Source organism: Echinops telfairi, unplaced genomic scaffold (assembly GCF_000313985.2).
Source record: "Echinops telfairi isolate 266 unplaced genomic scaffold, ASM31398v2 ScPeMD7_5592;HRSCAF=6446, whole genome shotgun sequence".
Taxonomy (NCBI): domain Eukaryota; kingdom Metazoa; phylum Chordata; class Mammalia; order Afrosoricida; family Tenrecidae; genus Echinops; species Echinops telfairi.
The window spans coordinates 24,519,405-24,530,122 of record NW_022109491.1 but is presented as its reverse complement, the minus strand read 5'-3'; positions in this window follow the sequence as shown (position 1 = coordinate 24,530,122).

The window sequence follows — 10,718 nt, the reverse complement described above, 5'->3', positions numbered from 1 at the left end:
AGACCACCTTTGTTCTTTTTTGGGTGGGGGGGGCGGGGGCGGGGGCTCCCTGGGGCCCTTTTGGCTCCATCCAGCTCCATTTTGCCAAACAAAGTTAAGTTGAACCCTGGCAGGAAAAAAAATGTGCAGGGGGGAAAAAACAGCCACCTCACCTCTGCTTCCTGGCTCTGTCCGTACTTGACCTCGATTTTTCCTCGTCCCCAGTTCCAGCCCCTGCTCCAGTCCTGCCAGCTCCCTGGGAGAGACCACCACCACCACCGCCCAGGAGTCTATGGACATTGTAGACATGAAGAAACGGAGACTCAAAACAGACAGACCGAGAGAAGGGCCCAAAGCCACACAGCTGGGCTTAGGCAGGTGTCTGGTGTCTGGAGTCCCAGACCAACTCTCTGTCCTTTGGGGCGTCAGCTGTGGCGTCTGCCAAGAGAAATGCTCTCAGCCCGATGGGTGTGTGTGTGTGTGTGTGTGTGTGTGTTGGGGGGGGGGGGTTCCGGCCTCACCCTTCCACCCTTCCCTAGCAGGTCAGAGAGACCAGCAGGAAGCAGGCAGGAGCCACAAACCTGGAGGTGTAGAGCCTGCCCAAGGCCACACAGCTAGTCAACAGTGCTGACCACATAGCCACCTGCCCCTCCCTCAGCAGCTGCAGGAGCTGATTACATAATACTGATCAAGCCCCCACTGCAGGGTTTGGTGGCAAATCCCGGGTGTCCCTCGGACCTGAGTTCAAATCTCAGCCAAGTCCCTGGGACTGTTTCCTCATTGGTAGAAATGGAGTTACCGGGCTCTACCGACTGGGAATAGATGAAAAACAAACAAACAAAAACCAAATGCTGACTCACATGCACCCTACTGGATAGAGTCGAAGTGCCCCATCAGGTTTCAAGGCAGTAAATCTTTATGGAAGCAGAGATGCTTTATCTTTCTCCCAGGGAGCAGCAGGTGAGGGCAAACCACAGAGCTCTCAGTTCACCACCCAGTGCTTTAACTTCTGCACCACCAGGCAGGGCTTCTTCCTGAGGATAGTGAGTGTTAAATGCAACACCTAGGGTTTGGTCTGGTTCCAAGGGACGGAACCACATATAAAACTGTTTAACACAGGGCCTTACACTCAGAAACAGGCATCAGTGCCAAAGCCAAGCTCCCTGCTGCAGAACCCATTCTGACACATGAAGCTCCTATAGGACGGGGTGGTAGAACTGTCGCCTGTGAGGTTCCCAGACTGAAACTCTTTATGGAAATAGACAGCCTCATCTTTCTCCCTCAGAGCGGCTGGTGGTTTCGAACTGCTGACCTTTTGGTTAGCAGCCTGATGTGTAACCACAATGCCACCAGGGCTCGTCCTGTGCATGTAAAATGAATGCATTTAAAAAATATTAACAAAATAGGATTCTAGGTGGACTGAGCAACGCTCCCCACCCCCCACCCTAGGGCCAGCAGTCTCCGAATTCGTGTGAGGGGTTCCTCAGGATTGCTCACGCCTCTCCGTCGGCCCTTACAGGAGCTGGCTGACCACGTGACAGACAGTGAACTGAGTAGGAGTCAGTGCCCCTTGGGGCCTCAGTTTCTCCTAGGGAGCAAGAACGCTGTTGATGGCCACATGGCAATCTCTTGCAGCTCTTTCTCTGGATTGGATCTGGGGCGGGCATGTGGTGGGTGGGGAGCAGTGAATTGTCGCTAGCCCAAGGGGCCCCAGCACTCTGAACTCGAAGCTAGGGAAGGCATCGCCCAAGCAGCCCCTTTGTTTAACAAATGGGGAAACTGAGGTACGGGGTGGCATCGGACTGTGTGGCCACAGTGGGGAGTTCATCCCCCGCCCTCGAGCGACTGCACTGGAAGTGGGGGCACGGGCCTGGACTTGGCTGTCCTCAGCCTGAGGGAGGCTGGAGGCCGGCAGCCTGGGGCCTGGCCGGGGCCCCTAGGCTGCGGTGTGGAGTCTGGTCTTTGTCCTACGAGCCTCTGGGGACTCCCTGGAGGGTTTAGGCAAGGAACTGATGCTGTCTGATTTATGTTTTAGAAGATTGCTCCGGCTGCTGGGGGGAGGAGGGGGGAAGGGTGGGAGTGGGAGGAGGGAGGTGGGTGCAGGGCCACCAGAGCCGGGACCCAAGTAGGGGCGGAGGACGGCGAGCCTGGCTGAGGCCGAGGGAAGTGGACTGCAAGCGGAGACCACGTTTTCCTCCTTGGGCCGTGAGACGCTCCTGCTGGGAGCTGCTGCAGTCCAGGCCGGAGCAGTTTCTACAGCAGTTTTGGAGGGGAGCTGGGCTGGCATGTCAAACATCCAGATGACCTCCCACAGGAAGTCTTCTGGGACCCCCACGGTGGTTGGGTGACCCCATCATAGCACTAGTTAAAACACACACACACACACACACAAACCCAGTGCCATCAAATTGATTCCCACTCAAGCGTTTCCAGGACTGTCATGCTTTATGGGAGCAGACAACCTCATCTTCTTCCCTAGAGCCAGGGGATGGATTTGAACTGCCGTTCTTGGAGTAAGCAGCCCAATACTTAACCTACTATGCCATTGGGGCTCCTTTGTCACTGATCATAACACTCAACTAACTGCCGTTGAGTCCATGCTAATTCATGGCAACCCCTTGTGGGTTTCTGAGACTGTAGCTGCTTACAGGAGTAGAAAGCCCAGTCTGTCCCCTGAGGCGCTGGTAGTGGTTTCGAACCGGCCACCACGAGGACCGCAGCCCAACAAGGAACCATTACACCACCAGGGCTCTATAGCACTGACTATGGAGGGCCCTAATCCTTGATTTCCTTCCCATCACTGGGACAGAACCCCTTCTCTCCTCTCTGGATGCCAGGTTCTAAGCAAAGGGTCTGGCACACAGTAGGACCTCAATATACTTCCTTTCCCTTCCAACCCTAGCACCATACCCCCCACGTCTTTCCCTTGGGAGTCCCAAATCCCAGGCCTGATGCTGGCACACAGTAGGTGCTCAGTAAGTCTTCTGGAATGGAACTGTCTCAGTACCTCCCACATGGGGGTCAACACCCAGCAGGAGCTGAGCAAATGCTCAGCCTCTTTTTCAGGGCAAAACCAACAGTGTTAACAATAACAATAGCAGGTTGGCTTATTAGGGGCTTTCTTTGGCTCAGGCACTACTCTAAGCACTAGAGGTGGGCCTGTTGTTATGTTTATTTTGCAAATAGAGGGCTAGAGAGATGTAGGGATTGGCTTGGGCGATTAAATAGTGGAGTGGGGGATTTGAGTCTAAGACTGAACTAAGGACCCAGGGGCAACCACTGTCCCTGACACACTTAGCAGGTGCTGAGGCAGGTCTCAAGGAGGTCCCCCCCCCAAAAAAAAAAACCTGTCACCCCCATGCCCTGCCCCGAAAAGCCCAGCCTGATTCTTCTTAAATCCTGGGTTTGGGCCTCTCTTGTGCCAGGCTGTCCCGGGGGCCACCTCCAGCCCAGGCCTGCCCAGGCCCCACCGCCCACGCGGCCTTCTCAGGAGCCACCGACATGCCAGCAACGTGGCCTGCCCCGGGGGACTGAGCTTCAGCCGCCCGGGCAGCCCAGACAAAGGCCGGCGGCGTGCCCGGCTGCCTGGCACTCGAGCTGCCTGGCTCCTCCTCTCCCTCCAGGGCGTGGGTTGGGGGCACTCTCAGAGGTTGTTTTCAAACAGGAGACGGAGGAAAGGATGAAGGACAAGGCTGGGCAGCCCCAAGGGCCACGGCGTCAGACATCAGGATGCCCGGGCAGGTTAAGGGGGGTGGGGGTGGGAGAGCAGGATTACCCTGTACTGCCAGGCAGGGGACTGGTGGGGGCATGGCCTGGCAGCCCTGACTCTTCTCCCAGACCCCCATATTGGCACTCAGTGTGCTGAATAACCACTTCGCCGGTACCCACGCTGGGCCTGGGCACAGGACATTACTAACCCTCCCAGGAAGACTTGGAGTCTCCAGGCAGCTAGCTGTTCCTTCCTTATCTCCCCTACTTAATCCAGAGGAAAGCGGAGGCTTAGAGAGGCAAAGTGACTTGCCTAAGGTCACAAAGCTAAAAGGCGGAGCAATCACAGTCCCCACCCAGCTCGGCTCCTGACTGCATTGGACCTCAAGCTTCCCAACTGCTCTGGGTGTCTCTTTACAGATCACCCATGAGTAAGAGTAACAGAAGCAAACAATCGCTTGCACATTTATCAGGGCAGGCATTGTGCCCCAGGCAGTGCCTGCATTCCGTTAGGTGACACTCACCATTCCCCTACTCGGAAGAAGGGCTATTAGACTCATTTTACAGCCGAAGAAACTGAGGCTCGGCAAGGTAGTGGAACAAGCCCAAAGGCAGACAGCGGGCCTGGAGGGGAGTGGGATTTCCACCGAGCCCTCCTAATCCCCCATGCAGCTCGGCTCTTCGGTGCCGCCTGGCTGGGGCGCAGGATAGCCAGCCAGCCAGATGGACGCGCTAACGAACCGGCGCACTTCCTGTGTGCATCAGGCCTGAGGCTGGGCACCCAGTAGGTGCCAGGCCAGCGGTAACCATGCCGACGACGTTGTGCTGGCTGCCGGAGGGGACTCACGTCCCCAACAGGGCTGCAGCTAGGGGGCCGTGGGCCCGGTGCCCGGCTGCTGGGGCGGCCGGAGCTCCCTCACCGCGCCGAGCGGCGGCATGACGGATGTGCCCGCCGCGGCGGGGAGCCCAGGGTAGAGCAGTTGCCTGGAAACGGGCCGCTCTTGCGGCCCACACTCAGACCTTTGTCACCATCGCAAGGACCTTTTTTCCCCTCCTCCTCCTCCTCCTTTCTCGTTGGAGCCAGACCCGCCGCCCAGGTGAGAAGCTGCAGCCACCAGCAGCAGCGGCAAGCCCCTGTCACCGGGGACACGCAGTGGGGCTGTGTCCCCCGGTGGGGGAGAGGGGGCGGGTGCGAGCGAGGCAGGGGAGCAGAGCGCATAGCGGGAGAGCAGCTCCGCGGGCAGCCGCCGGGCCGCTGAGGCTTAGAAAAATCCTGCCGCCAGCGCCAGCCGGGATGCCTCCCTCTGCCTTTACCTTTCTAGCAGCTTCCCTGACAAAAAGGAGCTGTCGTCCTGTCCTTTTGCTGAATGGTGCTGTCCTGGAGAGCCCCTCTGAGCAGAGCTGGGCCTCTGGGAGCTTGGGGTGAAGGGACAGGTGTGCCCCCCACCCCCGCGAAGCACAGCAGGCACTAATTGGCTCTGGAGCTGGGGGGCCTGCCAGGAGATTAAGTGGGCCCTGGAGGAATTCCCAGGGATTGGGCCACCCTCCAGCTGCGGTTAGGCTCCAGGGACAGGGGTCTGACCCTCAGGTCCCAGCTCTGCCACTGGGCAAATCCATTCCCTCCGGGAAACGGGGGAGGAAGTCGGTCAGAATGGCCAATCTGATCCCCGCGCACACACCCGGCCTGTCTAAATGCCTGATGGAGGATGGGGTGGGGGTGGGGGTCGGGTGGGGTGGGCTTCAGGGCTGAGTGACACAGACGGTCCCATCATCAGGCTGGTCATCGGATAACTTCATTCTCACCCCAGAGGTCAGCTTCCCAGAAGCGGGGCGGGGGCGGGGGTTGCCCAGGCCAGACACCCCAAGCTGACACCCACCCCGTCCGACAGGCCTCTGGTTTGCACGGCCCCTTTCAACCTCCCAGGTTCACAGGGCTGCATTTTGACCTGAATATCAGAGACCTCAACACCATCTGCCCCAAACCTTCCTTGGCTCTCTAGTACCCTCCCCAGATTTTTTTTTTTAATCCAAGCATGTTTATTGGGCAGGGGAGGTTTCAGTGGGGTGATCTTGCTGATCTCCAGCTCTGACCCTCACTTCCCTGGCCTTTTCCAAGCCCTCTCCTCTCCTCCGGAGTGCCGCCCTCCCTCCACTCAGCCCCTTGGTGAGACATGGCTCCAATGTTCACTCTTCCAGAACACCTCCAAGCCTAGTGCTCCCCCGGCTGGCCAGAAGCCCCTCCTCCAGTCTCCGCCACACTCTGAGCACACCCACCTCCATCCCAGAAGACCTTTTTCCTGGATCCTCTGGTCAGCAAGGACCCGCAGAACCAAGTCCCCCAATCTCTCCCCCACCCTTATGACCAGCCTGGCCTCCAGTGCCCCTGCTGCAGGTACTGGCTCCCATAGCCTCATCAGGGCAAGCCCGTCCACTCCTGTCCTGTGGTCCACACGGTGGCTTGCACACACACCGCAAGTCCACCCAGAGGAGCTTCGGAAGAAAGGCTTGGTGATCTGCTCCCCCCAGAAACCCTGCAGAGCACAGCTCCACTCTGACACACAGGGGGTCGCCAGGAATGGAAGTCAACAGGGGTTTTTTGGGTCCCTGCAGGAGTTGCTGCTGCCTCACCCCTGTGTGGTACTTGGGGAAGAAAGGAGGGTTAGGGGGAGGGGGGCGGGGGAAGTGGAGAGGGAGGAGGGAGGGAAAGGGGGAGGAGGAACCCTTTATAGAGCACTTACTTTAAGAGTGAGGCCAGAACCTAGGTGCACAGCACCTACTGTCTCGATTATTCCATTCCACAGAGGGGCAGACAGAGGCTCAGATTCAGGGAGATTATGCCTCCCTCTGATTTAGGGCCCAGGGCAACGCTGCGCTTCCCGCCTGCCATGCTGCGGTCCTGGCCTGGGCTCCTTGTGTTCTCCACTGGTGCCAGCACAGGCCCAGGGCAGAGGCAGGGGTGACAGTGTCAGCCGTCTTAAGAACACCTGCTAATCATGGGCCCTGTTCAGGTGCCAGGCTCCCAAACCCACAACTCCAGAGTCACCGGTGAGGACTCCAGTCCCAGAGAGGCAAAGCGACTTCCCAAAGGTCACACAGCTAAAACGCCACTAAGCCAGGATCAGAACTCCACGATCAAAAGGCCACCATCATGATGTTCCAGACATTGCCTGGCCTCCAAGCCGAGCTGGCACCAGCCTCGGGCAGCGGTGGCCCCAATTCTGGCCACCAGGCCTGGAGCCTATCCCCGGCGGCCACCTGCTAATTAGCCAGGCGGCTTCGGCTGGGCTGGCTCCGTGGCTGCTTCAGAGCAATTCTCAAAGGGAGGGCCGAGCGCGTAGGCACAGGAAAGGTAATTGCTAATTTGCACACGTGGAGACAAAGGGGACAATGGCGCCCTTGGCTGTCCGGGCACAGCCTGAGCTGAGCCTGGTGGTCCTGAATTACCCACCCTTTGCCACCCACCAGAGCCAGCTCCCTAGACATCTGTCTGTCTATCCCCACAATACATCCACTCCAGGTCACTGGGCCACACCCCAGGAAGGGCAGAAGAGAGTATTAAGCATGGCCCTGTCACCTGTTAGAGGTTCTCTGTGGGTTAGCTGTGGGGGTGCTAACCACAAGGCTGGCAGTTCAAACCCACCAGCCGATCTGTGGGAGAAAGATGAGGCTGTCCACTCCTGTGAAGATTTACAGTCTTGAAAACCCCATACAGGGTTGCTGTGATTGGAACCATCTTGATGGCAGTGGACTTTTGGTCTTGGTGGCTCTGTGATTTGTGCTCAACTGCTGTTAAGCACAAAGTCAGCAGTTCAAAACCGCCAGCCGCTCCATGGGAGAAAGATGGGGCTTTCTACTCCTGTAAGCAGTCACCGTCTCAGAAACCCACAGGGGCAGTTCTACCATGTCCTATAGGGTGGCTATGGGCTGGCAACAACTCGATGGCAGTGAGCTTTTGGTTTGAGTTACTAACCGAGAGGCTGGCAGTCTGCACCCACCCAGGGGTCCCTCCCCACCTCCAGGAAGCCTGGTAATCGGCGTCCTTAAAGACTATAGATGAGGAAATGCCGAAGAGCAGTTCTTCTAAAACAATGGGTGGGGGGACACGTCGGAATCCACCTGGCAGCAGTGGGTCTAGTTTAGTTCTGTTGTTGATCATCCTTTGGGCAGCACCAGTGATGTCGTGGTTACACAGTGGGCACTAACCACTAGGTCAGTTAGCTCCCGCCGATCGAGAGGGAGACAGGGCTTTCTACTCCCCTAAACAGTTACAGCCTCGGAAACTCACTGGGGTCGTTTGACCCCAGCTGTTAGGTGGCTGTGAGCCGGCATCGGCCTGATGGCAGTGGGCTTGCAGGAGTAGCTCATGGCTGCCATGGCGAGTGGACAGGCACAGAAAGGGGACGTGACTGCCCCAAGGTCACATGCTGGATGGGAATCCTGCCTGTCTGACCCCAGCTCTGGTGCCGTTTCCACTGTGCTCCAGGTGGAACTTGTCCCCTTCGGAGTCTCCTATTTTGCAACTCAAGAAACTGAGGGCAAGCGGTAAAGGCGTGGGCTTGGGAGCCCCAGCTCGACCTCCTTCTCCTGTCCGCTCTCAGTGCCTCTGTTTCTGCATCTGTAAAATGGGCCGTTCGGACTGGAATGGGCACTGAAAGGTCAGGTGGGGGGCTGAAAGGAGCTGCATAAGGGGGTCCTAAGGAGCCCTGGTAGGCTAGGCATTGGGCCACTAACCATAGGATCAGGGGGTTCCAACCCACCAGCCCCTCCTTGAAAGCAAAAATGAGGCTCCTTGCTGATGGCACGCTGACCCTCCAGGGGAAAAAGCTGAGGCGGCAGTTAACCAAGGAGCAGAGGCTGGTAGGTGGGACCTTCTGCCTAGGCCTGAAGGCAGACTAGGACCAGGAGGACTGGCTGGGGAGGGAGGGGGCCTCCGGCACAAAGTCCACCTACCCCGACCTGCCTGAGGGCTGACCTTTGAAGAAAGCTCAGTGCTCCTGCTTGGGGTCTCCAGGAAGCAGCCAGGCCTGAACCTCTCTGCCCTCATTGGTCCCACTGTCCTGGGACTCCGTGGTGCTGAGGGACAGGGCACCCAGGCAGCCAGGATCTGGAGAGGAGTCTTCCCTGCCAGCAAAGCCAGACGCCTGATGAACAAGCAGGCCCGGCAGACAATCACATGAGCCTGGAATTCTTCCTCCTCCTGCTGGCCCTGCCCTGACTCTGCCTGCCTGGGCCTGGACTTCCCCCCCTTCCACCCCACCCCCCACCACACTGGCACTTTACATGGCCTTACTGCAGACCTCCGGAGCCCCCCAGCCATGCCTGCAGCAGCTGCTCAGAACCCCACATGTTAATGTCACTGTCACAGTGTGCTTGGCCTGCACCCACTCACGGGGGGGTGGGGGGGGTGGGTGTAGGAGGAAGCTGGGCACTGGCCACTCTCCACTCACCCTCCACCCTCGTGGGCTCCCCGGAGTCAGGGGATCCCACTCTGAACCCTCTATCGGTCCTGCCTCACTGTGACCTGGGCAAGTCACCCTCTCCAGGCCTCAGTTTATCCTCTGGAAGTTGGGAGCTAGTTCTCTTATAGAGCCAGGTGCATGGGCTCACCCACTTCCAGTAAATCCCATCACATCCCTGACCCCTGTTGATGGGTAAAGACACTGGGGCACAGAGAATGGTGTGCCCAGGGCCTTCTGAGAGTCACCCACCCCACCCCCAACCTGGTGAGGAGTGAGGGTGGCAGTGTTCTCATGATGGGTTGGCTACCAAAACCCTGTGGGTCTTAAACAAATGCCCTTGCCCGACTCAGGAAGCTGGCATCCCCAGCTCTCACTTGGATGGGCTGAGAGGGCTCAGAAATCATTTTGTTCTGGGGCCTACGGTCCTGAGGAGGGGCAGAAATGGGATCTCTGGATTCCTAAATGCAAGGAAGGCTCCTAAATGTCTTCGAATGTCTTCTAAGTGTCCCCTAAATGCACAGACCCTGGCCTTCTCACCTTTCCTCAAACCCACAGGACACACACCTCTCCCAGGGCCTTTGCACAAGGACCTTTGCCCTGGCTGGAATGTGCTTCCACAACATCCCTGCAGACCTTGCTCCCGAGCCTCCTTCAGGTCACCTTCAGGGTCCTTCCAACATCACCGGCTCAGTGAGAAGGCTGAAATCCCACCTTCCCACCCCCTTGGATCCCGCGTCTCTCTCCTGATGGGCGACTGGAGTAGGAGACAGAAAGGGGGAACAGCCCTTCCCTGTGGCTGTCAGGGAAGCCACAAGGGGAGCAGGTCCATCAGCCGAAGACCTGGCCCCATTCCAGATCCTGGGGCCCTAGGGGTAGGTCTAGGGGAAGGCTCTTCTGTTCTTTTTGGTCATTCTGATTTAAGTGCAGGGGGGTGGGGGGTTCTCCTCCCAACAGCCTAAGGTAGCCTCCCTGGAGGGAGTTCCCCCGACCGCACAGGTGAGCAGTGAGGTGCAGGACCAAGGACACCACTTGCCCAAACTTGCTGGAGCAAAGCCAGGGCTCTAACCCTGCCCAGCAAGCCAGGCCCGAGCACTTGCCCCTACCCCAGGCCCAGTCCAGGAAGTGAGGGGGGGGGACCTGTCCATGGCTGGAGGCAAAAGCTGCAAGCTGCAAGTGACAGGTGGTGGCTGTTTTGGGAGCAGATGCTGGCCGGCCAGCCTGTTTGGCCTCACAACCGGGCGCCGCCCAGTAGCTCCCAGGGCCTCAGGCAAGCTGCGTCAGATCTCAGTGCCTCCAGGGGTTGTTGGAGTGGCCCAGGGTGCAAACACGCAGGAGGGGGCACTTAGGACGGAACTGACACCTAGGGAGCGCTCACATAAACGTGAGCGACACACTGTCATCGCCAACCTCCCCACCACCATCACCATCACCACCACATCACCATCACATCATCATCACCAACCTCATCACCATCCCCACCACCCTCACTGCCACCACTTCATCATCATCACCAACATCATCACCATCCCCACTACCCTCACTGCCACCACTATATCACCAGTGATAAGCAGG